The sequence below is a fragment of the Setaria viridis genome, chromosome 6 (genome assembly GCF_005286985.2).
Source record: "Setaria viridis chromosome 6, Setaria_viridis_v4.0, whole genome shotgun sequence".
Lineage (NCBI taxonomy): Eukaryota > Viridiplantae > Streptophyta > Magnoliopsida > Poales > Poaceae > Setaria > Setaria viridis.
The window spans coordinates 32,268,001-32,293,860 of record NC_048268.2 but is presented as its reverse complement, the minus strand read 5'-3'; the positions used below and the strand labels follow the sequence as shown (position 1 = coordinate 32,293,860).

General features: G+C 47.7%; 1 long non-coding RNA gene across 1 annotated transcript; it reads left to right on the top strand.

The window, feature by feature from the left end:
- Positions 1-17,651: 17,651 nt before the first annotated feature.
- LOC117859828 (uncharacterized) lies at positions 17,652-19,737 on the top strand. The gene is made up of 2 exons (XR_004641309.2): positions 17,652-18,252; positions 18,596-19,737. It is a non-coding gene; the product is annotated as an uncharacterized lncRNA (long non-coding RNA).
- Positions 19,738-25,860: the final 6,123 nt, after the last annotated feature.

Below are 25,860 nucleotides of genomic sequence, written 5' to 3'. Positions count from 1 at the left end.
TCTCTGGACGGCTACGGCAAAGGTCTATTTGTTTCCACCCTCCTAAAATGTTAGCTCCTAAAAAGTGATTAAAAAGTGACTAAAGAACCAAACACTGACTAAAAGTGACTAAAAACTTTTAGGAGGCTTCAATTTCTTTAGGAGCTCCACCCCTCCTAAAACCTCCTAAAGCCCATCCTGAACCCCATTGCCCTCATTTATTGTCCTCCTCTCTCTCTCTCACCCTCCCTCCTGCCTAGGCCCCCGCATTCCGCCCGCCACCGGCGTCTTCCCCCGTTCGGCCCCCGCCAGCGGCGTCCTTCCCGCCGCCCGCCGCCGCCGCACGGCACCCCTACCCCCGCCGCCCCCGCTCCCTTGCGCCGCTGCACGGGCCGGCCGGGCGCTCCCCCGCCAGATCCCCCGTCGCCGGATCCGGGCGAGGGAGGAACGGGAGGGGGGCGGCGGTGCCGGGGAAGAAGAGGAGGGGAGGGGCGCGGCGGCTGGGATTTGAAGGGAGGGGGCGGAGTCGGCGGAGGGGCAGTGCAGGGGCCGGCAACAGACGAGCCTAGCGCCGGCGGAGGGGCGGTGCGGCGCCGGTAGAGGGGCATGCAGGGGCATGGAGGAAGGGCATCTTGGGTATTTTACACTTCATTAATTGCCTTTAGTCACTTTTAGGAGGTGGAACCAAACATACTTTTAGGAGGTGCCTAAAAACTTTTAGGAGCTAAAACTTTAGGAGGGTGGAAACAAACAGGCCCAAAGTGGGCAATGCGGCTGATGAGGCCATCCCTTGACATTTAGAATGCCTGCTTTGGGAAAAAAAATTTGTATCATTGCCCAAGCGAAGAATTTGCACTTGTTCTCTGTCTTAATAAATGGGGATGACCGGATGTACTCACTGATGAGTCGGGGCGGTAGGGGTCACCCAGCAGTAGTAAGGGGAAGCGTGCGGTGGTCTGGTCTGGCTTACGTGAGGCGGTAGGGGTCACCCAGCAGTAGTAAGGGGAAGCGTGCGGTGGTTTGGTCTGGCTTACGTGAGTTCCAAGACGTGCTGTGCTAGGACCTGTTTGCCTGACAGGGGCTAACTTTCATATATTAATTAGAAGTATTAAATATAGTCTAATTATAAAACTAATTACACAGACGGAGGTTAATTCGTAAGATAAATTTATTAAGTCTAATTAGTCCATGATTTGACAATGTGGTGCTACAGTAACTATTTGCTAATGATGGATTAATTAGACTTAATAGATTCATCTCGCGAATTAGCCTAGGGGTTATACAATTAGTTTTATAATTAATTCATATTTAGTCCTCCTAATTAGCATCCGACATCCAACGTGATAGGGCTAAAGTTAGTTACCGGTGTCAAACAGCCCCTTAGTCTTATTGTCGTTAAGTTTTAGGTTGTGGCTAGGCGGCGGGGCTTTATCCATGAAGTATCCACCAAGCAAGTGCCGAATATGTGTCAGCAATTAAAATCTTTGTTTTCCCAATACTTATGTATCTGTGATGTATCCACCATGTACCGGATACCGGATACAGATACATGTCTTGGTATGTGGCTTTTGGAGTTTGCGTGATGATGGTTACTTATTATCAATACTAGTCATGGTCATTACAGCCAATTCTTCCTCTGGTTAGTAGCCCATAGTCAATGTTGGACTGCTGACTGCCTAGCACGATGGGAACTACCACATCCAGAGCGTTGCCTGCTCTGTGACCAGGAAGATGGGATAATCCACCGCATCATAGTCTCCTGTATCTTCTCAAGAGAAGTCTGGTCACTCTTGTTTATACTGTTTGGTCTCCCCGACCTGTCACCCCTACATCATGCAGTTCTTTGATCGGTGGTCTGGAGCTATTAAGTTAGTGGCAAGTTCTATGAAGGCTGGTTTGAACTCCTTGGGGGCTCGGATATTTTGGAAACATCGGGTATCACCGCTTGCAAAGGGTCGTTCAGATTATTAAGGATGAGGTCCAACTTTGAGTCATGGCTGGTCCCATGGTTGGCACAGCCATAGTCGAGGTTTAACTTTAAAGGGAGAAGTCACGGGTCATTTTTGTTTTCTTTAGTGGTGTGTTGTGTGTGTGTTTTGTGCTCTATATATTCTTTTTAATGCAATGATGTGCCGTCTTCTGGGTATTCGAGGGAAAAAAAGTTAGGGTATGATCATTCATCGCTTCAACCATGTTGCTTGTTAGATTCTCCTGTTTTTTTTTTAAATCTTGCCACTAACACAGATGTCGCTTGTGTGTGTGTGTTTTGTTTTTTTTTCTAGCTATAGTATCAGTGAACCCCACATTAATCACTTCACCGTGTTGCACCAGATTTCACGGAGCTTGTGAGAAATGATCTAAAGTCCCGTAATTTCAAAAAAAAAATCATGTCATTTTCCTCAAGAAAAAGAGGACCAAAAGGACAATAGGCACGAACTAGAAGTAAATGAGTGCTGGTGCTTCTGGTAAACAGATGTTTTTCTTGTTTGAGTTGCCCTATTTCTCAGTTGGGACCTACAGCGAGCTGGACCCATGTTATTGTCCGGTCATGTACATGAGTCCACGTACGAAGAGCCAGCACAGCAAGCCCATCTCGTCAGTTTCCGGATGCTCGCAAGCTGCGACGCCGAGGTGCTTGCTGGCTTGCTGCTTTCGACAGGAACAGCGCCTCCTTTCTGCCCCTTGCACAGAGGTCCCTTTCCTGGTCCGCCCATGCCCTCACATCAGCTCGCCGACGACGACCTTTCGCCCGTCCTGTCAACGTGAGGCCAGGATCGCCACACACCTGTTACGTACGCACTACGCGGAGCTCGTTCGGCACTGCTCAGACAGGACCAGAGCGCGATCTAGATGTAGATGAGCTCTTCGACTGTGCGCTGTGCGTTGATGAAAGTTTCTCTCTGCGACCGCCCAATCACCCAACAGTCGATCCAATGCGTACACGGACTGTGGCGTGTGATCAGCGAGTCCAAGGATGCGACGTGGCCGGCCAGTTCAACGCGATAGGGACCAGTGCTTCTTCGTCGAGAAAAGGGTTTAGACTGTGCAAACTTCCAAGAACATTGGCGAGCTTTGCATTGCCGAACCGTGGGAAAGCGGATGTCTAAAAATTCTCTACAGGCAGCGGAGCGAAAGTAATCAAAACACAAAGGAACGCATGGACAGCGAAACGCTTTGATTGGACTGAGATGCTGCCACCCCAAAAAGCCCGGATAAAGGTTTCCGGATAAAGCAGTCAAAGATTGTTCCGGTTTACCTCTGCGTCCAGCATCTTCAGACGAGGGGCAAACTGGAATAGCTTCCGGTTGCCGTTCTGATGCAGACGACCCAAAGTCGAAACGCGTGCACACTTGCCCAGGTTCAGTTCCTGCGGGGTCGCGCCCATGACGCGCGTGCGAGGCTGCGAGCAGATCCCTCGCCCCCTCGCTAATTTCCAAGCCAACCCTGAACCCTGTGTCGTCCTCGTGCTAGCAACTTGCTCGTCGCCCCGACTCGAACAGTTGCCAGCTTGACAGGGAAATAGCTTTTGGCCTCAATTAGTCTTAAAAAAAAAGATGGTTGGGTGGAGGTCTGGTGGAGAGGTCCGAGAGGACCAGTAGTGAAAGCCGCTTTGAGCTGGTCAGCTGGATAAAAATTAGATAAATGGATCTACGTACTATACAAATTAATCCCTTTGCACCATATATACTTGTATATTTGGATATTTTAAAATAAAATTTATATAAGAGATAGAATAGAAAAAACGTTTATCTTTTCACTTCTGCTATTTGAGATTTGCATGACTCTTTTTTTTACTTCAAAAAAGACATTTGCATGGCAGTATTTTAAAACAAAATGTCGACAACGACATCTGAGTAGAAAGCATATCAGTACAACAATATTACTAGTGGTGACAGTGGCACCGCGGGGTTTGAATCATGGTCGCCGGCTGGCCAATCCGGGTCTCCCTCTTACTAATAATTAGCTTCACATGATGATGGCGAGCAGCAGCACCGCGAAAGCAGGAGACAGACAGAAGGGCGTCAACGGCGCCTGGGCCACCGACGAAGAAGTAGACGGCGACGGCTTGGAGGACGCCGACGCGGCGTCGTCGAACGTCAACGTGTTGTCGTCCAGTTTGTAGGTCATCTGCCTGCCCGCCTGCACCATGCTGCCGATGACCGACAAGCCGTTGGACCACGGCGACGGCAGGATGGACAGGCACACGACCCCGTTGCTCTTCTTGTACGAGTAGTGCTCCGGCTGCAGCTCCATCCCGGCGTTCTCGCCGACGAACAACAGCGTGATCGCCGGTAACTTCGTGCCGTTCGGGTAGCACAGCTGCCCGAATCGGACGGAGCCATTGACCGGTGACGCCACCGCCTTGAGCTCCTGCTTGAGGTGGTCGAAGAGAGACGAATTGAGGAACGTGAACGGCATGGTGGTCGTCAAGATTCCGGTGGCCGCCTCGCTGGCGACCTCGCCGCCGCCGACCTTGATGCCGGTGACCTTGACGGAGTAGGTGCTATTGTTGGAGCCGACGGGGCCGAATAGGGTGATGCTCCTGCTACCGGCTCGCGCCGCCGTCGCTCTCCGGGCCAAGAACGCGTTGTGGGCAAGCCAGACCGTGCTGCCTTGAAGATCGCCATCGATGATGTAGGAGAAGAGCGGCCACTCCTTTGGGAAGCTGGCGAGGATGTTGTTGCCCCTGCCGAGTCCGATGACGGCGTAGTAGTCGCCGGAGGCGTCTGGCCGGCACGCGTACGCCGTGTTGTACGCCGTGTTGTTAGAAAAGATTCCCTTGCTCTTGGCACCGAACAGGGTGATATTGCCCTTGCGGAGCGGGACGCCAGCCGGAGCTGCGCTGTTGCAGACCCGTCCCGCCGCCGACGGGGCATCCCCGCCGTCGCACGCGCCGTACTTCTCGCACAGCGGGTCGCCGCACGCCACCTGCTGGCTGCTGCTGTCGCCGCCGCACCGGCTTGTCCAAGTGACCCGGCTGGTGACGTCGACCCCGCCCACGGAGAAGTTCACGCCCCCGGCCTTGACGACGTCGACGGCGACGGCGTTCGGCAACAACCCCGCCGCCGCGTCGTTACCGCGAGGAAGCAGCTCGCCGTCCGTGGCCTTGTCGATGGCCTCGAATCTGTCCTTGGCGTCCTCGATCCGTTTCTTCCACTTCTCGAGGAAATCGGCGGCCCTCTTGAGCGCGGCGTTGCCCGCGCCGGCGGCGCCGGCGGGCGCGGGAATGGACACCGCGGCGACGGCGAGGACGAGTAGGGCGAGGCTGGTAACCTTTGCCATGGCTGTGGATCGATGTGCTGCGTCGAGCTATCGATGGATGTCGTGAACACGAACGTTCACGTACACTGGCTTTATATATCATCATCAGCTAGTAGTAGGATATGATTATTAGTCAAGGATGGCGGGCGATGTAGGAGAGCACATGTATGTGGTCACTGTGCGCGTGCAAGTGGGAGATCGACGACTGGTCAGGTCCTTGGAAACCGCTTGCAGGATGCAGAGGCTGCATGCAGCTGATTTCTTCGTGTGGTCGGCCGGTTGGATCCACATGATGCTTGATTTCAGTCGGCCGTGGGCCATTCTGCCTTGACTGCAGCTTGGTTGGCTGACGGTGACAATTCACCTCGCTGGTACTAGTTGCCACGATGATCAGCTTGCCACGTCAAACATTACTGTCTCTTCAGCTAGCATGATTCGGTGGATTAGCCGTAAGATTGTAACACCCTAATTTTCAGCCTTTTGTTAGAATTTTCTAGAAATTAATTGCTTATGTTTAAGGATTTAAGGTTTTCTAAGGTTGCAGATTAAATTATTAGGCATTTAAATTTCTTTTAAAAATAAGTCAATAAATCATAGGGGTTTATTGCATTCATGCTGGTGCATTAGTTTTGGGTGTTTGTATTCAAATTTGTATTTGAATTCATTTGTTTGATCCCTTTTAAATAATAGGAAAACCTTTCTCTTTCTTTCTCTTTTCTCCTCTCTTTTGACCCGTTCCTCCTTTCGGCCCGGCTCTACAGCAGCAGTACCGCAGGAGTCAGCCCAGCAGGCCGGCCCATCAACACCTCCTCCACGCCGACCCGTTCCTGCACCGGCCCCGCCCGCGTCTCGCTGACGGGTGGCCCCCACCCATCATCCCTTCCGCTGCGCCGCATCGAGCCGGATAGCTCGAGTCCCGGTCGCCTCCGACCTTGGGCCTGCACGCCAAGGACACCTCCCCGGGCCTATAAAACCCGCCGCCGCCTCCGCAGCCCTTACCAAACCCTAAACCCCACACCCTCGAGCCCCGGAGCCGCCCTCGCGCCCACAACCCTATCCAAGTGCCGCCACCTTCGATCTCCATCGCCACCGCCTTCATGATCGGATTATTGCCCGAAGCACCGCGAGGAGGTGAGGAAGCTACCCGTGAAGATCCCGTACGCCCCCATGCCTTCTTCCGCGTGCACGACCTCGTCGGAGTTGCCGCCGCCGCGCCGAGCTGCTTCACCGAGCCGCGCCCCGTCTTCACCACGCAATCGAGGCCCTCAACACCCTAGATGTGCTCACAAGCCTTCCAGCTGGATCCAGGGCCTCACCGTGTCGCAATTTGAGCCTTCTAGATTGAGATCAAGCTCGCTCCGGCGAGGCAGCCCCGCTCTGGCGCCGCGTGCCACAGTTTCCACCACCGAGCGCCGCCCATCTACCGCCAGCTGTCCGATCGCCAATCCACCCTGCGCTGATCAAAGATCCAGAGGATGTGATGGTTTTCTGCTGGTGAGCCTCGAGCATCGCTGGTCAATATGATCTTGTATGTGATAAGGGTAAGACTACTGATTAAATTTTATAGGTTTATCCATGATATCCACTTTAGTAATGCAAGAAAAAATTCTGTGAATGTGAAGTTATTTGAAGCACCAATGTCTTCGGAACATTTTTGGCCTCTCACAAAGGAAGATGAGAAGGAATGGCATATGGAACAGGCGCTACATACAATATGTTGCCTATACTTACACTGGGACCATGTAAAGGCTATTTTGTTGTTTCAGTTTTACTTCTCTGAATATTTGTTTCCATGTGAGTTACTCTTCTTACAATGGAAAACTGATTATTGGCAGATGTAGCTTGTTTGTTTACAGGGCTTCTTGGCAAGCACTGTTCTTAAAGTGAAGAATGTGCCTAGCTAGCACTACTATTTATTCATTAGTGAAGTCTCATTTTTGCATGTAAGCTGCAGGCCTTCCCACTGTTGGTTTTAATTTAATTCAAATGCTTACTTTATAATATTAGGTCTCATAGCTCGGTATCAATAACTGAAGACCCCTGGTGTCCATATATTTCGGTCCTGCTGGAAGATCACATTGACCATGAGTTTATCTTGGTGCTGATCATTTCTTTAGTTCTGAACATCTAGAAATCAATCAATCTCGCGCATGTGAATTATTTTGCTTTCTGTCCGAATGCATAGATTGTTCATAGATTTTAGAAAAGAACCAATCAATAATTTGCTCATGCAGCTTGTTTGGGCACCAAAACATATGCGGAGCACAAAACATATATCTGTGAAAATATCCATCATTCAGGGCTTCCTGCAGAATCAGGGGCTCTCTCTCCAACCTTGATTATTTTCCTCTTCCTGGCACTCCCTGCAGAAACTTGTTTCCACCCGAAGCTTGCACGCCATTATGTTCTCTCTGTCAGAAATAACATATTTAGTTTTATATAATATCTACTCCTAACTGCATATTCCTGCACATATTAGTTTCTAAAAGTTCAATAATATCCTGAACATATAGAATGTCAGAATCTATATCTGGTTTACTATCTGACCTCTCTCAGTTGTTTCAATACATGATGGAGTGTGACTAATATACTTATACCTTACTTTTGAGAAACTTATGTATTGATCTAACATACTTTGAAAATGCAAAGTTTGCTAATTAGCAGCACACTCGGTATTGTTCTTTTGAGGCAGAGTTTGTCCATCGATCCCTTTTCCCATCAGGTACAATCTGTCAATCTCTTTTGCTGGTTAGGCAGTTGCAAAATGCTATAGTTGTAAGACAATTAATAAAGTTCATATCATGGTTTAGGCAGCAAAAATAGCAATACTTTTACTTTTTTGGTTATTTCTGGTCATTTGTTTCCAATTTCTGGTGAAGTCGTTTCACTAAGTTTTGAAATTCAATTGACAGGACTCGATGAATCTCAAGAGCTGCTACCGTAACTTGTTGGAGAGATTATATGTAGACCCTAGAAAAGAGGAAGAATGTTGCACAAGTTCCATGTGTGTAGTTCTCAAGATTTTCTATTTTAGTTTCCATCCATTTGTGTTAACCAAGTTTGTTTCTTGGCATATCAATTTATGGCCGCTTTCACTTATTATGCTTGGTATTCCATTTTGTTCGGTTGGACAAGAAACTTTTCACCCGCCGCTCTGCGTTGTCACTGGCAGCCTTGTGCAGATTTTATTGAAGTATTATTATAACACCTGTAATAATTTTTTTTATTGCGTTAAAATTTTTAGGCTCCCGTGGCAATGCACAGCTATAAACCTAGTGATGAATAAATTTATCTTGTTGAAGGTGGAGCCAGTGCAGGTGATAAATGTGGTAGATTAGGGCCTCTCTTTGGCACGGCTTATGCAGCGGCTCCTTTGTAGACTTTCGCTGAAGGCATACCAAACGGGGGTAAAAAAACAGCTCCGAAGGCAAAGCCGAAGCCGAAGAAGCTGTTTTGCGATTTGTGTTGAAGGCATGAAGCCAAACAAAAAAAGTGGCTCTGCGTGGCTCCCTCCTCGGCCCCGTGAAAAAGGACCAAAGCGCCCCTGAACTTCGTTGTATTTATTTACAACAAAATTGCCATTGCTCCTGAATGGATAACCCAAAGCCTCTCAATCCCCTCTCTGTTCCCTTCTCTCGTTCCCTCGTCTCTCTCTTTCTCACGGGAAAAAGCACGGCGGTGGTAGATGGAAGGCTGGCCGGCACTAGAAGCTACTGATGGCCCGGATGGGGTAACTGGCGGATCCGGTGATAGCACGGCCAATCTGTCCATCGTTGTTTGTTATTAGTTCAGTAGTTGTTTGTTTGTTGCTTCTCATGACTTGTGTGTATGGCTAATGATCAAAAACTTCTTTTGGTCTAGTTCTCCTGTTCTAATATGTTTTGTCCATGAAATTGATTTTGTTGGTAACAACTTGGCTGATTGTTGTGATGAGAACACTAGAATAGTGTGTGAGATTTTTGCAGATAAAGTTGACAAAGGACATCATTCAAACACACATTTGAGTAAGACTGGGTACAAGAATGTGATAGAAAGGTTCAAAGAGAGGACTGATATTCTGTACACTAGAAAATAATTCAAGAACAAATATGATAAATTAAAAACTGATTATGGTATTAGGAAGAACTGAAACATTGTGAGATAGGTATAGGATGGGATGAAAGCAAACAGAATATTGAAATGACTGAGGCTTGGGGGAGGAACACAACAAAAGTGAGTGTCATCTATGTTTCAATTGTGGCTCTATTTTGGTGCTGTTCCATCCACAATGAGAATTTTGTTGCATCTCTAGTTTTTACCGAGAGAGCTGAAAGAGAAATGTTTATGACTTTGGACACTCCGGAGGAAAGATTTGACTGGTTGAAGAGAAAGCATGAGTGGATGACTAAAAATGATATTCCTGAGTAGATATTGCATTTCATTCATATTAATTACCTTCCAATTTGGCTTGGAGCATGAACCAGTGTTCCTGTATCAGTATGTTGTGTGAGTTTTCATTAGTTATGTATGAATAATGTGTGTGACTTTCCATTATTCCTGCATGAATAATTTATGTGCAATCAAATAATTCCTTATTCATGAGTGTTGTTTGTATGGTGTACAGATCTGATTCTTCTGATGTTAAAATGGATGACAGTGGTTCAGACAAGGATCAGTGGGCTATAAATACTATGATATTGATAAAGTCAAATCAGAATAGTCTGTTTGCTTCCAAGTACTTTATGACCTATCATGATAAAAATGATGCAAGAACTCCAACACAGAGTGGATTTGGTTGGACAATGGAAAAACTCAATACTCCTAGTGAAAGCCATAAGATGTTCAGAATGAATACATTACTATTTTACAAGCTGCATGATTTGTTAGTGAGTACTTATGGTCTCCAATCATCTCTTCATATGAATTCTATAGAATCACTTGCTATCTTCTTGTGTGTTGCAGTTTTGTGTGTTGCATTCATGCTGGAAATGCATAGGGTTTTGTTTGAAAATATTTTATGCACTAGGTTCCATTTGAGAAAATATTTTGGGCCAAATTCCCTTTTAATACGCCACCCCTCCCCTTCTCCCTTTTACTTCAGCCCAACCCACCTCCCCTCCCTTATCTTCTCGCAGGCCAAGCCCACCTCCCCTCCCCCGTTCGTTTTCGTTTTCTTTTCCATTCTCCCGAACTAGGCCACAACCCAACTTCCCTCTCCGCTCCCCCCTACCCCCTTCTCCTCTACCTTCCCTTGTTGGGCCGAGCACAGTTCCCTTCCCCCTCTTCCCCCTTCCTTAGCTAGCCTTTCCACCTGCTTCCCCTCCGCTTCTCTCGCATGGGCCGTAGCCCATCAGCAGCCCAGCCCCCTCCCCCACTCTCTCTCCCTTCTCTCCCTTCAACGCGGGGCTCACCTATCAGCTCCGTCTTCCTCCTCCCTCACCTGCCCTTTTTCCCACACCGAACACCATCGCCCCATCAAAATCCCGTAGTACCACACCTCCTCGCCCCCGCCCAGCCCCATGCCGCAATCCCCGCTTCCCCCTCCCTCCCTTCTTCCGCCCGTTACTCCTCTCCTCCTTTAATGGCAACAAGTGCCATCAAGGCCATCAAGACTGAGACCCCTACTCTTGATCTCCTCTTCTTGCCTCCCATCCGTCCTTCTCCAAGCAATTCTTCCCCAATAAATCTTGTGCCGAGCTCCATCTCTCTCCTTTTTGCCTCTCCAACATCACCCCACCGTTTATCGTGCCTTCTCCCAGCACCATTTGCTCACCAACGCCGCCATGGCCGAAGCTCGGTAAGCGAGCTCTGCCACTGCCTTTTGCCGCAGTCGAACTAGCTCTCACTTCCTCCTCCCTCTCTCGGTGTCATGGGACTCCCAACGATGCAATTCCAGCGCCCAGGAGCACCAGACCAAGGCTGCCATGCCGCCCTCACTCACGGCTCCGACCTCCTCCGTCCCTCTCCGCTGTACACCTTACATGCCATGGATTTATCCTTGCCCCACCCCTGGTAAGCTCGCCGTGTCCTCCTCTCTCGAGCGCGCCACGTCTCGTCGTCCCTTGTGGGTTGTAGAGCTGTCGTTCCGTAATCTGGCAAAACTCCATTGTCGGGGCTCCTGTGCGAGCGGCACCAGGCCCAGAACCGGCAGCACGCCCCAGGCCGCTCGATCCCATATGAATGGCCATGATTAAAACAAGGGGTACCTCTTTGGTCATTAAAATCCGACCATCCATATCAAATCCAACGGCCAAAATGCAATCTTGACCACAGTCAGATTTGCCTGGCAATCTTATGATCTAGCCCCTGAAGATCTATGAAATTAATCTAAAATTTCTTTGAGTCGTAGGAATACTTACCAGCTACCCCCTATTGTCTATCGATAATTGCACCTAGGTCCTTGCTGACGTCATCACCAAAAAAACTCACAAAAATTCCAATTTATATATTTTCATTTCCTAAAAATTCATGATGATGTCATAAAACCCCTTGCTAACTTAATCATACAACCATGAGAATTATATGGGCTATGGTCTTGGCTGAGTAAGTTGGGTAATCCAACGATCTATGTTGAGCGGGTAGGCGCCGACTAGGGCAGCGTCCCATAAATCATGGCTCGACGCAGTGATGGTTAAGAGCCTTGATGGGTCAATGCGCGCTGGAGAACCAATGGAAGGCGTCGTAGTGAACACATGCCAACACATCTCGGTAATGTGTAAGAGGTTTGGCCGCCTTGTCATGATGGGTATCATGACTCGTGGGTAAAGTTGTACAACCTCTGCAAAGTGTTAAAAATTGTTATAACAGTTGTGCTCATGGTCAAGAGTGGTATGGACCCTCACATGGTTAGTTGGATTGAGAGAATCACAGATGGTGTCTGTGGTTTGGGAGTTGGGTTTGGATGATGAGACATTGACCTTAGGTTCAGGACAGGTGGGGTAACATGTGCCTTGTTGGGTTTTTTGGAAGCTTATCACACTAATGGTTCTAGGTGCTTAATTAAAACTTGACAAACATTAAAAAATGAGCTTTGTAGTCCACTTGCGGAGTACACGCCTCCAAGTGTACTCACCTTTTTCCTTTCAACCCCCTTGCTGTGCCCTCCTGTTGCTGCTCAGATAGTGCCATACAGGAGCTGCTACGAGGAAACTTGGAGGAGCCACTCATGAAGACTTGGAGTTCTAGGTTGGTGTGCCCCTGGTCGACGTCCAGTTTGGAGGTGAGTTCGTGTTCCTCAAGCCGTGTGCTCAGAGGGGGTGCTCGTGAGGGAGTGAGTGTGCAGTTGGGGAATGGAATGCGTACGTGCCGTGAAGAAGTGGCCCAGCTCCCCTTATATGTCTTCGGGGGCCGGGTACAAGAAAGAAGGAGGGGTCCCTCAGGTCTGTCGGTCCTGCGGGGCCCATTGGTGGAGCTCTCCTGGGTCCTAGTCGGGGCATCGCCGTTCCATCGTATCGGGAGTCCCGTTGGCTCGTCCTTGTATCGTGGCCGTCCTGCGCCGCCTATGGCCGCATTAGGGCAGTACATGCTGCTGCTAGGTAGTCTCATAAGTCGTTTTATGCAATGTCATGTAGGATTTTTACTGATGTGAAGAGAAGGTGATAAGAGAGAAAGATGTTGATTTTAGGACTACGAGACGACTACTCTACCATTGTACAAATTGTGATTGGTATGCAACTAATAATATTTCTTTTTTTCATGCACAAATTAAGGGAATGGAATTATTATGAGACAACTTAAAAAGATAACCTATTATACAAGTTGTTTGTTAAATCATCTCATAATTACATGTTGCATGACTGTCTACTAAGGCAGCACTTGCCCTTAGGGCACTCCCAATGGGAGAAACCATCGTAGTTTCCAGAGTCTAGGATATTGTATCAAGAAATCATCCTTCATAATGCAATTTTTTTTTATCTAGAGTCTAAACAAAAATCCAACCAATCATTCTCCCTTCTAGTACCAGATCCTCTATACATCATGTAAAGGAGCTCGAGTGATGGGTAGAAGCGGTGCAAGCACAAAGGATCCGACGGTAAGCAAGAAGAAACTACTTGGTCTCCCCAATGCATATTCATTGGTTTCTTGACCTATCAGTATGCGTGAGGACTTGGTTTCCTCTCCAAGAAATGGTTTCTCTCTCTCCATAATAAATCTACTGCCACATCAGCAAATTGCTTAGTTGGCATGACAATTAAGAGGGATAGAAACTATCATCAATGTTCCATTGGGACTGCCCTTAGTCCTATCTGCCAACCCCCGTTGCAGAGGGTGGCGTGCGGCAAGTGTGCTGGCGCCTGTAGCATCCCATCAGAGTAGGTGGCAGGTCGTGAGGTGGTCGGATCGGTACTCCGACCCCACGCCAGTGTCGGTCACTAGCTCCCGAGGTCGGGAGGGTTGGATACGGTGGTCGTAGTGATCGGTTCAGGTCAACAGGGCAGGTAGTGCAACGCCTCGTCCCCGCGCACAACGTGGCTGTCCTCGTCGACTGTTGTGTAACACCCAAAATTTTGAATAATTCAAATTCATTAAAATTTGCTCAAATTAGGGTGTCATTTAAATTCTAGGCATTTAAATTCATTTTCTTTAATTTAATTAAATTCATCATAGGAGTTAATTGTGCATTCATGCTGGTGCATTTATTTTGATTGCTTGAGTTTGAATCAAAATTTGAATTTCCAAATTTAAATTCAATTTCCAAAACCTTTTCTTTTCCTCTTTCTTTTTCTTTTTCTTCTTCTCCTTTCTGGGCCGCATCTTCCATTCGTTCCCTTCCCCTTTCTTCTTTCGGCCCAGCCGCAGCATCTCCACCGGCCCGCGAAGCAGCTCCGCGGGCCCCCTTTCTTTTTCTCCCGCGCGGCCCACCGTTTCCCCTTTTCCCGCGCGGCCCGCCGCTTCGTTTCCTTCCCGCGGCCCGCAAACACGCGCGCCGGCCCACGAAGTCACGCCGGCCCGCCTACCGCTCCCTTCCTCCGGCCTGACGGGTGGGCCCCACCCGTCATCCCCTTCCTCCGACCGTATCCGGCCGGAACTCCCTCCCGCAACCGACGCGCCGCCGCCTCCGGAAACCCGTCGGCCCCCGCTCCGAATCCTTCGGGGAGTTTAAACCCGGGGCGCTCTATCTCCAAGCCTCCACCCTATATAAGCCGCCGCCCCTCCCGGCCTCAAGCACCCGCACCCGAAGCCCCCAAAACCCTAGCGCCCGAGCTCCAAGCGCCGCCACCTCTTCCCCGCCGTCAAGCACCGCCTCCGGTGAGCTCCGGTCGTCAAGGACCCCCAAAACGAGTTCGCCGTGTTCTCCTCTTGCTTCTGGTGAAATCCGCGCGCCAAACCGTGCCCCGGAGCGCCGTTTCGGCCAACTCCGGCGAACCGCCGCCGCTCGCCGTCGCATATGTTGCTTACTTTATTTATGATCATGTTTAATTTCAAGTGGTATGAACTTATACTTAGTTAATTGCTAATAAAACTTGACCAACTTAATTAAAAGCGAATGCTAATTATGCCTTAGCCATACCTTGAATTAGCCTTACACTACACTATTCCCCACGACTTGTTGAGTACCAACCATAAGTGTACTCACCCTTGCAAAACCGCTGTTCAGACCAAGCTAATTGGGAAGAGGAGTATCTACACGACTTTGAGGAGTTCTAGGCGTACGTTTCTTCAGTCAGCTGCCTGTGGAGTTGTCGTCGTCTTTGGAGTTCCGCTGCGTAATAATTAGACTTTGTGGTTTACTTGAGACTTTCGGTCATGTAATAATGGTTAATACTCTCTTTATTCGTTTTAGCACTGTCTTTGTTATTCACTATTGTCGTACATGTGTGTAACTTGATCCTGGCACACATGTATTTAATGCACTCGATTTTGTCCTTAAAATCGGGCGTGACATGTTGCCTCCGTCAGCGCCTAGGGTATGGGTGCCGCCCCTGTTCGAATCGTGCGGGGGCAGGTGCCCGTACGCCGTGGCGCACGTCGACCGCGTGGCGGTGCAGCGGGGTGTTTATTGCCCTATCCGCTAGCGGGGCGTGGTGGTGCAGCGTGGCGGAACTCAACCATTTGTTGACCGGGGTGACTGATCGGGCGCTTGACCTAGCTGATGGTCGGATCCCGGACCACCCGGGCTGCCTTGCCCCATTCGTGGACCAGCCGATGTGCGCTAGTTGGACCGCGTGGCCCAAGTTTGAGCTCTTGAGGCCACCTGCGCGGGTACCCTTGGTCATAGATGGCCAAACAGGTGGCCCGGCCCGGCCTGGCATGAGCCTAATTAGGCCCGCACAGTAACCGTGCTGGGCCGGGCCAGCCCACGTGACGAAGGAGCGGCCCAGGCCCGGCCTGCTGCCTTCTTAGGCGGGCCGTGCCGGGCCGCTTGCCCGACAGGCCTTAGCGGCCTGGCCGTGCTCGTGCCGGCCCGCGGCACGGCTCCAGCTCCTCCTTTTTCCCCAATCCCCACCGCAGCTTGCACTTCCCCCAAATCGGCGAGGCCACCACCATATCACGCCAAAATCACCACCAAATTGGAGCAACAATATAGCAGCAGGGACTTGCATCGACGAAGGGGCGCGGGGAGGCGGCGAAGGGCCGCGGGAGGAGGTGGCCGGGGGTAGGCGGAGGCCGCTAGGGGTAGGGGGAGGTAGTGGAGGGCCGCGGGAGGAGGTGGCCGGCTCCGTCGTGGGAAGAGGTGGCCAGGGGCAGGCGGAGGCCGCTAGGGCAGGGCTGCAGGGGGAGGCAACGGAGGGCCGCGGGAGGAGGTGGCCGGCTCCGCCGCGAGAGGAGGCGGCGGAGGGCCGTGGGAGGAGGCCGCTGGGGAGTTGCGAGGAAGCGGAGGGGGGATAGGGGGACGTGGCAGTTGCGAGGGAGAGGGTGAGTCGCGAGGGAGGCGGCAGTTGGTGGGATGAAGGTGCCGTGAAGCAGATAGGGTTGGTTTGGGAGGAGCAGGCCGCTAGTTTTAGATGGACATGGAGGTGGGCCAAACGGGCCTAAACAGGCCATGCCGCCCGTTGCAGTCCATGGGCTAAATAGGTCGTGCCGTGCCCGGGCCAGCCCACGGGTTGAGGCAGCGGCCCAAGCCCATCCTGTGGTGTAGGTTGGGCCGGGCCGGCCTGCAAGGCCACCATGCCGTGCCTAGGCCGGGCCAAAATGCCATGCCGTGGGCTGGCCCATGAGCCGTGAGCCGTGGGCCAAATGGACAACGGTTTAGGTACCCGACACTTTACAACATTCAAGTAAAAAGGTACCTTCTAATAGACCATTTCATTATTGACGAGCAAATAAACAGGAGTTCACATGCCAAATTGTGCCACATATGTGATGCACTAGCACGACGAAGCTAAAGGAGATCCATGTACCCCTCAGAACTTGAGTTCTCCAATTGTGAAAACAAGCTCATCGATGTACAAAATTTGAGTCAAGAAGTTGCAACACGGATAAATTATTTACCGAACATCAAAGCAAAATAAGAATGAAATCTGTTTATTAAAGACATTGATTATGGTTCAACAAAACGATCATAGTATCCATGGGAAGTACTAGAGAATAATAACATTTACAACTGCATATATGCTGCTAGCAGCCATAATACACACAAACACACACACACATGCATACACAAAACATGTACTTCCTCAGTGAACTGCACTAGCTGGCCCCATACAGTCAGACTGTCACAACTTCATAAATTTCTAGTGGATCTATACCAACGCATATTATGCGTTGCCATATGTGGCGTTGTAATGTCCTATATAAAATGCATATAAATGCGTTGGTAAGTGGATTTTGCAACCTACCAAAGTATTTCAACAACGCATATATGTGCTGTATAATACAGAATATGTGCTTTTTTGGAATCGTATATGGGTACGGTATTTTCAATTGGCTTTTGCTGATCACTGTTGGTAAGGTGATAAATGTTATATGCATCAAGCATGACACGTGCAACAAGAGTTCAACATAGTAAATATGTTCATTAAATAAAAAGATTCTATACAGAGAAGAAAATGACACAATACAACAACACAATGTTCACAGACCAAAATAAAATATACATGAAATCTGAAATTGTAAACTTCTCTTGTGGGCAAATCTTGTAGTTCGTTCATCCTTCGATCATCTGCACATCCAGAGTCCTGCATGAAAATATAGAATGCTATGGTAAGTATATAGTTGATGACATGATATTTTCTCCATGAATAAAATTAACGTGCATGTGGCAAATTTATTCTTGCCATGTCTGTCGTTTTGTCTTTTGGTGATAGATCATTTGTTCATTTGTTGTAGAATTTTTCAGGCCTGCAAGAAGGGTTAGACCCTCTGTCGCCAAAATAAAACCTAGTTATCTGCAATATGAAATATTAAATTTGAGTACCAACTATAACATATAAGGGCATATACAACGGTATTTAGAAGATATCTATATACCACCAGGTCAGCCAATCCGTCCTACGTGGACCATCAACAATGATGAGAGCGGATGGTGTCGTCGTCTCGCGCGACGCCGGCAAAGGCTCGTTGTCCCAGATCGTATCGCCAGTCCTCGCCGCGTTGTAGCCCTCGTTCCCAACCGACGACGGCCTTCCTCGATCTGGTGCGGAAGGCGGAATCGTTGATGGCGGCAAAGAGCATGCTCGCACGCCAATCTTCCACGCCAAAATTTCTTCCTCGGTTCCTCCCCGTCCGTCTTGCCCCGGTACCCTCCAATCTCTCGCCCCCATCCCTTCTTCCCCCAACCACACGATGCATCCCCTGCGGCATGAGATGAGCAAGGCGGCTGCGGTGCGGCCGCGGAAGCTGCTAAACGCGGCGGCAGTGCGGGAGCAGAACGGAGTAGCGGACTGCGCGGGAGGTGAAGGGCGCGGCGACTCTTTCCGGCGTCCAGTCGCCTTCCCAGCGCCGAAGCCTTCGGCTGCGCTGATTCTTCCACCGCCGCCTCGCCCTTCTCTGGATGCACAGCTTGCTAGATTTCACGCTGAGTAGTTTGTTTCTTGCAGTGTCTCGACCCGTCGGCATTCAGCTGATCAGCTCCACTTCACATATTGCAAAGTAGGTGGCGTCTGTGCTTGCTTCTTTGAATGCCTTGCGCTCCTTGCTTCTTTGTTTACTTCAAAATACAGAGTGAAGATGGTGCAGATCTTCTCTCTTCCAATTTCTGATTTTTTTTTACATCCTGGTGCTTGCATATCTGAAACGTAGATTTGTGTTTTAATTTCATGATCGATTTTTATGATTCAGAATGTGATGAGATATTAAGCAAATTGAACAGAAGGTTCAATTATTCTACTAATATCAGTTGTTTTACAGTTTAAGTTCTCTGCTAGCATGTTCCTGATATTCTAATAATCTTGATCAGTTCAAGACATGCTAATATTGGCATTAATTTTTGCAGGCACAGCTGCTGCACAGCCTACTGCTATTTCATTCTGTCTAGTAAGGCTCAAAAGCCCCCAATTCTGCCTACTGAATGCTAGGTAGTGATTGTTAGGATGGATATGGAGCTATGCAGGAACACAAATCCCCTCCGTTTCCAGCTTATGCAGGCTGCACAAGCATCGCTGGCGCAAAAGGTCTCAGTTCCGCTCACATCACTGCGTCTCCTCACCGTGTGCCGCATCTCCTCACCAGTCCACCACCATGCCTCCGCCGCCGACCTTCTGCGCCAGCAGCGGGGCTGGCACCCCAGCAAAGGCTGCCGCTTTCGGTGGCTCGGTAGGACACGACGGTGCCGGCTCTGACTCGTCCCAAAGGCGCCGCCTTCAGCATCCGGCCGGAGCTTCTCGCGGTGGGCGGGGTCCTAGCGCCGGCGATGCTGATGATTTAGAGCAAGCGGCATGTGGTCGCGGCGACTCTCGCGTCAGTGGCGCTGTTCAAGATTGACGTCGGCGGCCGCTACCGGAGACGAATAAACAGGAGCTGGATTTGTGCGGCCTCGGCCTAGTCTCGTCAATTCGGGAGCAGAGTCGCCGGCCAAGACGCCTAGGCTGAGCTGCTCTGACTCCGACACGGGGAGCAAGGTCCCACCATCGGTGAGAGAGCGCATTGCCGTGGGTCGCTTTGGTGCCAATCATCCTCGTCGGTCTCGTGGCCGGACAGCTCCCCGCGGTGGCGCTCACTGAGTCACTGTGCTCTGCGCCGTGTTCTTCATCTCGGTGGAGGGAACACTAGCCCAGTGATGACCCCGTCAAATCCAACTCCGCGGCCAGGTCACTGAAGCTGCTGCTCCTCGAAGCAGCACGCAGAGAAGCAATGATGAATCCAATTTTGGTTGTGCCTAGATTCGATTCACCATGTGAGAATTGGATTTTGATGCTCATCAGTCAATTTTAAAGTTATGTGGGTTCAATTTTGTAATTCTCGATCTGCAACCTTCCGTCTCTGTTCTTTTTTATTTTTCTTTCCTTCGCGTGTGTGAACAGAGATAGCGTAATTTCCTTTTGGTTTGCCTGTGTCAAGGTTCAGTCTTTAGAGCATATGCATGCACAACAGTAAGAGCTACATAATTAGATTTACTACTTCGATATGAGTTATGAACGTGTTTCATGTACTTGCGCTCAAGGTGTTGGGTGAAATGTCTAGGAGGACACAGGTGCATGGTAAACTCGCTGCATAGCACAGGAGGTGGCTATACCCAATGCAAGCCAATCAACCAGCACGATCTTCGTAAGCCAGGCTAAGCTTAGCACAACAACCAAACAAGGAGGTATAGTACTAGCATAGCCAGGCGAAGGCTTGCCATGGCTAACTCATTGTCAAGCTTGGACTAAGCCAAGCAACCAATCACCACCTATGTACGCAAGATTCAGTCAATTCTTTCAACCGGATACTTTTGTGAACAAGTATTGTCATGTGTCTCAACAAGCAACAAAATAAAATACAAAGATCATATTCATGCTTAATCGTTAGTACGATTTATGGTCCATACATGTATTAAATACCTTGCAGCCTAATAATCTGAACGGCAGGGAAGTAGATGCAGGATTGACCTTATCTAATAGTTATGGTAGGGTTCAGTATTTCAAAATAAATGATTTGCTATCTACTTGTCTAAATGATTTGCTATCTACAATTAGTGTTCTTTAAAAAAAATACTACAATATTGATTATGCGTTGTCAGTTTCATGTATATTTTATATGCTAATAACTGACGTGTCAACAAGGTAGAGGATCTGCTTCGCGCCCAGACTGCGCCGTAACCGAAATTCGGCATATATACGAGTTTGTAACTGGTAAACATGCCAGGTTTGGTCGTTGTTTAATGAAAGTCTTTCCTTTCAAAAGAACAAAAAGTTTACCAAAGTGGCATGTGACAAGTTTATTTAATGAGGATTTTTATTGTGGTTGAACGGTACCAGGAGGTACCGTCCGGTACCCATTTTTTCTGAATTTTTGTGGCCGTTGATCTGCAAATGCTATTTAAAAATTAAATTTATGAATTTTAAAAATAATTAAAATCGGTACTGATCCCACTTTATTTGGTACCGAACCCACCAATTTAAGTACAGGTACCTCGAAGTACCTCTTATTTCTCAGCTATTGGATTCATGACGATGGTATCGTACAACCACCATAACAAGGCTCTTATTTAATTTAACTAACATAAATTAAAAAAATCAAGCTTCTCCTGTTAGATTTCACCAATCCCGAGCCGCCACGCAACACGAACAAATTTATTTAATTTAACTAACACAAATTAAAAAAATCAAACTTCTCCTGTCAGATTTCACCAATCCCGAGCCGCCACGCAATGCGCCAGCTATATTACATTATATTAATTATAGAAGAAGACATGGAAAAGTTGCCCGCACCGCCTCTTGGACCCCCTATCTTCCCATCGCCTAGTCTAGCCTAGGGTTTCGCCCTTTTCCCCGCTGGTGGCGGCGAATAATCAGATCTGGCGGTACTCTACCCTGCAATTCCCTCCGATCCCTCGGTTCGGCACCGCCTCACCCGCTTCTCTTCCCTCGACGCCGGATCTCGGGTGCTTGCACCGCCAGCCACCGTCCATCGGCCTTGTCCCCCACCGCTAACTTCGGGTCACGGAGGTGACCTCTAAAGCTCCTTCTCTTCTCTCAATTGTATTCTTATTTTCCATGTGATCTTTGTACAAGACTAGTCATCGGCTTGACCTGTAGATATGTTTGCCATTTGGGAAAGATTGTTGATGGGCTACATTCGATCTGCCTAGTACTAGTATCATTTGGGTCCATTCTTGACCTAAATATATAGAAGAACATAATATTCATATGTTTTGCAAGTTGTGTTTGTTTAAATATATTTTTAACTTTTTAACTAAAATATATGTTCCACAGGTTACCAAATATTTCGGGAGATATCATGGCAACTCTCAAACTTTAGTGATAAGGAAGTTGCAGGTTGGTTGTCTTTATAGAAAATTTAATAGATCACAGTGTAGTTGCGCTAGCCAAATGATAAAAATAACTAGTGCTTTTATAATATCATATTTAAAAAATGTTCAATTTCTTTTTTATGTAGCGATGACAATATTTTTGTTAAAAAAATATTTTATCTAGAACCATCATTAAAAGCACTTGGTGATTCTATCTTGGTTTGTATTACTTTTTGTTGGAAACTCTTATTTTTACATTTTCTTTTAACCATATCAGCAATTCATGTCTTGTTTGGGCATATTATCCTATTCTTAAGGGGATGGTTGGCTGACTTTTCGCTAAAGTTCCGGTACCTAAATAAGCTAAGAGCCAAATACAATGCATAAGCCAGTCAAGTGCCCCCAAGCTTCTACTTGTGATCTTCAGCTCACTTAGTTTTTGTGCTCTTCGTAGGTCTGATGTTGATGAGGCTAGCTACAAGAAGCCAAACAGGTATTCTTTGAAGTTCCTCGATATGATCTGCTTGCTTTATTTTATAAATAATTCATTGATTAATTATTAATACATTGTTCATTAACAGATGGCCTATGCCTGAGCCATGTTGGTCCTATCCTTCCAGCAGGGTACCACGGCCCTAGTTGCTTTTCGGTGCCATGCACGATTGAAATGTGACCTTAATGCATCTCAGTCCCGAACCTCCAAATTTGCCAAGAACCTATCTAATTTGAGCTATTGGATTCTTAGTTTATGATCTCCATGCCCCTACCTAATAGCAAACCTGGCTTAGTTTCATAGACTCCTACTTGGTAGCAAACCTGTTAAAACCTGTTGAATTTGAACCATGAAGCTCACCATGTGAGTAGAGATTTCCCTATCGGTTTGCATGTTATGACTTAAATTTAAAGAATATTTTGAGAATTTGATGTAACTTTATCAGCTCAGCCATACCACCCAACTCTGCCCTACCCTGCCACATCATCCTTTACCGGCCCCAAAGGCTAAAGTATAAGCGGGTGGTTCTGGTAGTTGTGGTTAAGATCTCGCTAAATCAGAAGCGGCTGGTTATGGTACTTGTGGTTGAAATCTCGCTAAAATAGAAGCGGCTGGTTACGGTAGTTGTGGTTGAAATCTCCCTAGTTAGTTTTGAGCATGATGAATGCTGGTTGAGGATGCCTTCTTTGTTATGTGAACCAAGAAGGGATGAGATTTTCACAGTTGCAGAAGTAGAAGGGGGCTATAGTGGGTTTAACTTCATGTCAAGCACTATAATGTAAAGTACTCTAACTAATTCACTACTCAGTTTTTCCTTGTATGGTTTCAGGAATAATAACCCCTATTTGGTTTAGCCTTTGCTTCCATTTCTGAAGATTTATTTGTTGGCTTATCAGAGTAGAGTCAGAAAAGTCTATTAGACTTTGTTTGGCAGTGTTGTCCAAGTCCTTTACTTTCAATCAAGCACTCAAGCTTTGTCCTAGAAGTTAAGAAGTGTACTCAGCTGGTCATTGTGGGCTAGTTTTCAAGAGCCACTATAGCCACCTTGATCATGTACTTTGGTTATAAAAAATAGCAACATAAATCCAGAAAAGCTGCAAAATGCAGTGCAAAATCCTTTTGTATTCATCCAATTCACTGATTGGAGAGAGTAGAGAAGAGTAGGATCTCACGTTATTTCCTATGTGCCGTATTAATATTTAGCTATGCCTTTCTACTGTTTCAAGATCTTTATGCTGATGATAAGGGCATGTGTATGGCTAAAACTGCTTGCATTTGCAGTTGTGCTAAAGAAAAATGCTATTTTTGCAGTTCTCCAAGCTACAAAGCTTCAGATGTAAGGTTGAAGAAGGTTGTTTCTGAAAGTAAAAGAAAATTTGCTCTATCTTGTCTAGCCGTAGTATGTCTTGAAGTGGTAACCAAAGAAAAAATGGAGGTAGCCAAGCGACAAATAATTGGTGCCACTATTTTTGATCTAGAGGGCTCGTTGATTGGTACAATTACCTCATTGGATCAGCTGGCATATGATTTGAAGTTCGCACAATAAGTGGCAGTTGATTGGTACAATCATCTCATTGGATGAATTGGCATATGATTTGAAGTTCACACAACAAGCGTGCCTCTGGGTGGATGAGCTCGAAGCAAAATTGAAGGCTAAAGATAAAAAGGTAAATATTCTGTAGGCTAGGAAGGGCAGACTCGGACCAAGTGAAACAAAGAAAGGGCCAAATGGAACAAAGAAAAGGTTTGTGCATGTCAGACATCATAAAATGCACGTGTGAATTTCTTTTGTTTTTATCCGGATAGACAATCAATATGTGCTTTTCACTTTGTGAGATAAACTTTCAACTATCTCTTATTAGGAAACTCAAGGATTACTATGAGTAGATCATCTGATGACAAAATATATAGAAGAACATAATATTCATATGTTTTGCAAGTTGCGTTTGTTTAAATACATTTTTAAATTTTTAACTAAAATATACGTTCCACGGGTCACCAAATATTTCGGGAGATAACATGGCAACTCTCAAACTTTAGTGATAAGGAAGTTGCTAGTTGGTTGTCTTTGTTAAAAATGTAATAGATCACAGTGTGGTTGCGCTAGCCAGATGACAATAATAACTAGTGCTTTTATAATATCATATTTAAAAAATGTTCACTTTCTTTTTTATGTAGCGATGCCGATATTTTTGTTAAAAAATCTTTTATCTAGAACCATCATTAAAAGAAAAAATCTTTATATTGTTTTTATATTATCTTGAAAGAAGTATATATCTATTTGATTTCAATGATATTCTAAAAGTATTATTTACAAGGTAAAAGGTTTTAGAGGTGAAAATTGAAATATTATGTTAAGGTAATACTTTAGAAAAAATAATAAATATTTCTATCAGATTTGGACAGCTCGTTCTCGCTGCACGTCCCGCCCTTGTTGCCGTCCATTAGCGCCACCTCCACCATGCACCACCCGTACTTGTTGTGAGCGTTGATCTCCATCGCATCCACCACTGTGACCTATCGATGTCATCTATCTCCACCACGCGCTGCTAGTGCTTGTGCTTGCCACGGCGGCCCTCCAGCTACCGACTTTGGGGAAGAAGAAGAAATAAAAAAGTAGCATTTCAAAAATGTTGATCTTTGCTCTAGAAAATGTTGGATCTGTTCTAGCCTATAAAAAATGTTGACTGCACTACTATCTACAAAATATTGATATATGTTTTGAAAAATGTTGATTATGTTATTTTCGAATGTTAGTCTGATTTTTTAAAGTTGTTAAATTTGTTATGTTGAAATATTAATTTATTTTAGATTTCTAGGCCGATGGACTTTAAAATTATGGAGTCTTTCCCCTCTCTCCAACGAAATCGGTCGAACCGGTTCGGCCCATGTGACAGCGTCTGTTGCGGTTTTCTTCCTCCCCGTGACCCATCTCCTCCCTTTGCTCCCCCAACGCCCGCCGCTCTCCGTGTTGTCAGCCCGTGCACCGCCCTTCACGCTCCCCTGCCCAGCTGCAACTCGAGTCCAGCTGGTGCGGCAGCACCCTCCTATCAGGGCTAGGGGCTCCTATCTACCTTCCATAAGGGATGAAACTTCTGACCCATCGAGGCCCATCTTTTCCCCTTCCTCATCTTCTTCCCCACGCTCCCCGCCTTCGCCGTCGCCTCGTCCTCTACCCCAGTCGGCGGCTGCCACGCTACCGCGCCGTTCGCCTACCCTCCACTGCCATCCCCACCCCACCATTCCTAATCCGAAGCTTGCCGTCCATCGCCCGCTGGATTTCCTGCCCTAGCTGGCTGGCGGCGCTCTCGCGCCGCCTCACCTTCGCAGCTGGCCCAACTGTCACCACCGCCAGACCTACCCCCCCGGCCTTGACCTCCTCCTCTAAGCCTGACGGACACTGGAGCTCCCCGAAAACCCTGAACCCTAACCCTAACTCCACCACTACCGCCGGTGGTGGTGGCAGCCTCGACCACCACCCAAGCGTCGTATCGCTGCCACGGCCGAACCGCCGCCGCCGCCGGGCCAACCTCATCCTGTAGCGGAGGAGAAGAAGCGGGGGAAGAAAAAGATCAGCAAGTGTTGGTTCATATTCTCATACGAATCTTAAAGTGGAAGTTCCTTTGGAAAAAAAACTCCCGGAAGATGCATAGGTTTTCCGGCTACAGGGTCACATGAACTTGGCTAAGTATCCTTTGTAATGCTCGGGCCAGAGGCCATGTCAAGAACTGGGCTAAGCCCATTGGGCCACCACGCCGACCTGTGGCATAACCCAACCCCGTGTAGGGAAGGGGCGTGAATGAACAGAGTACCG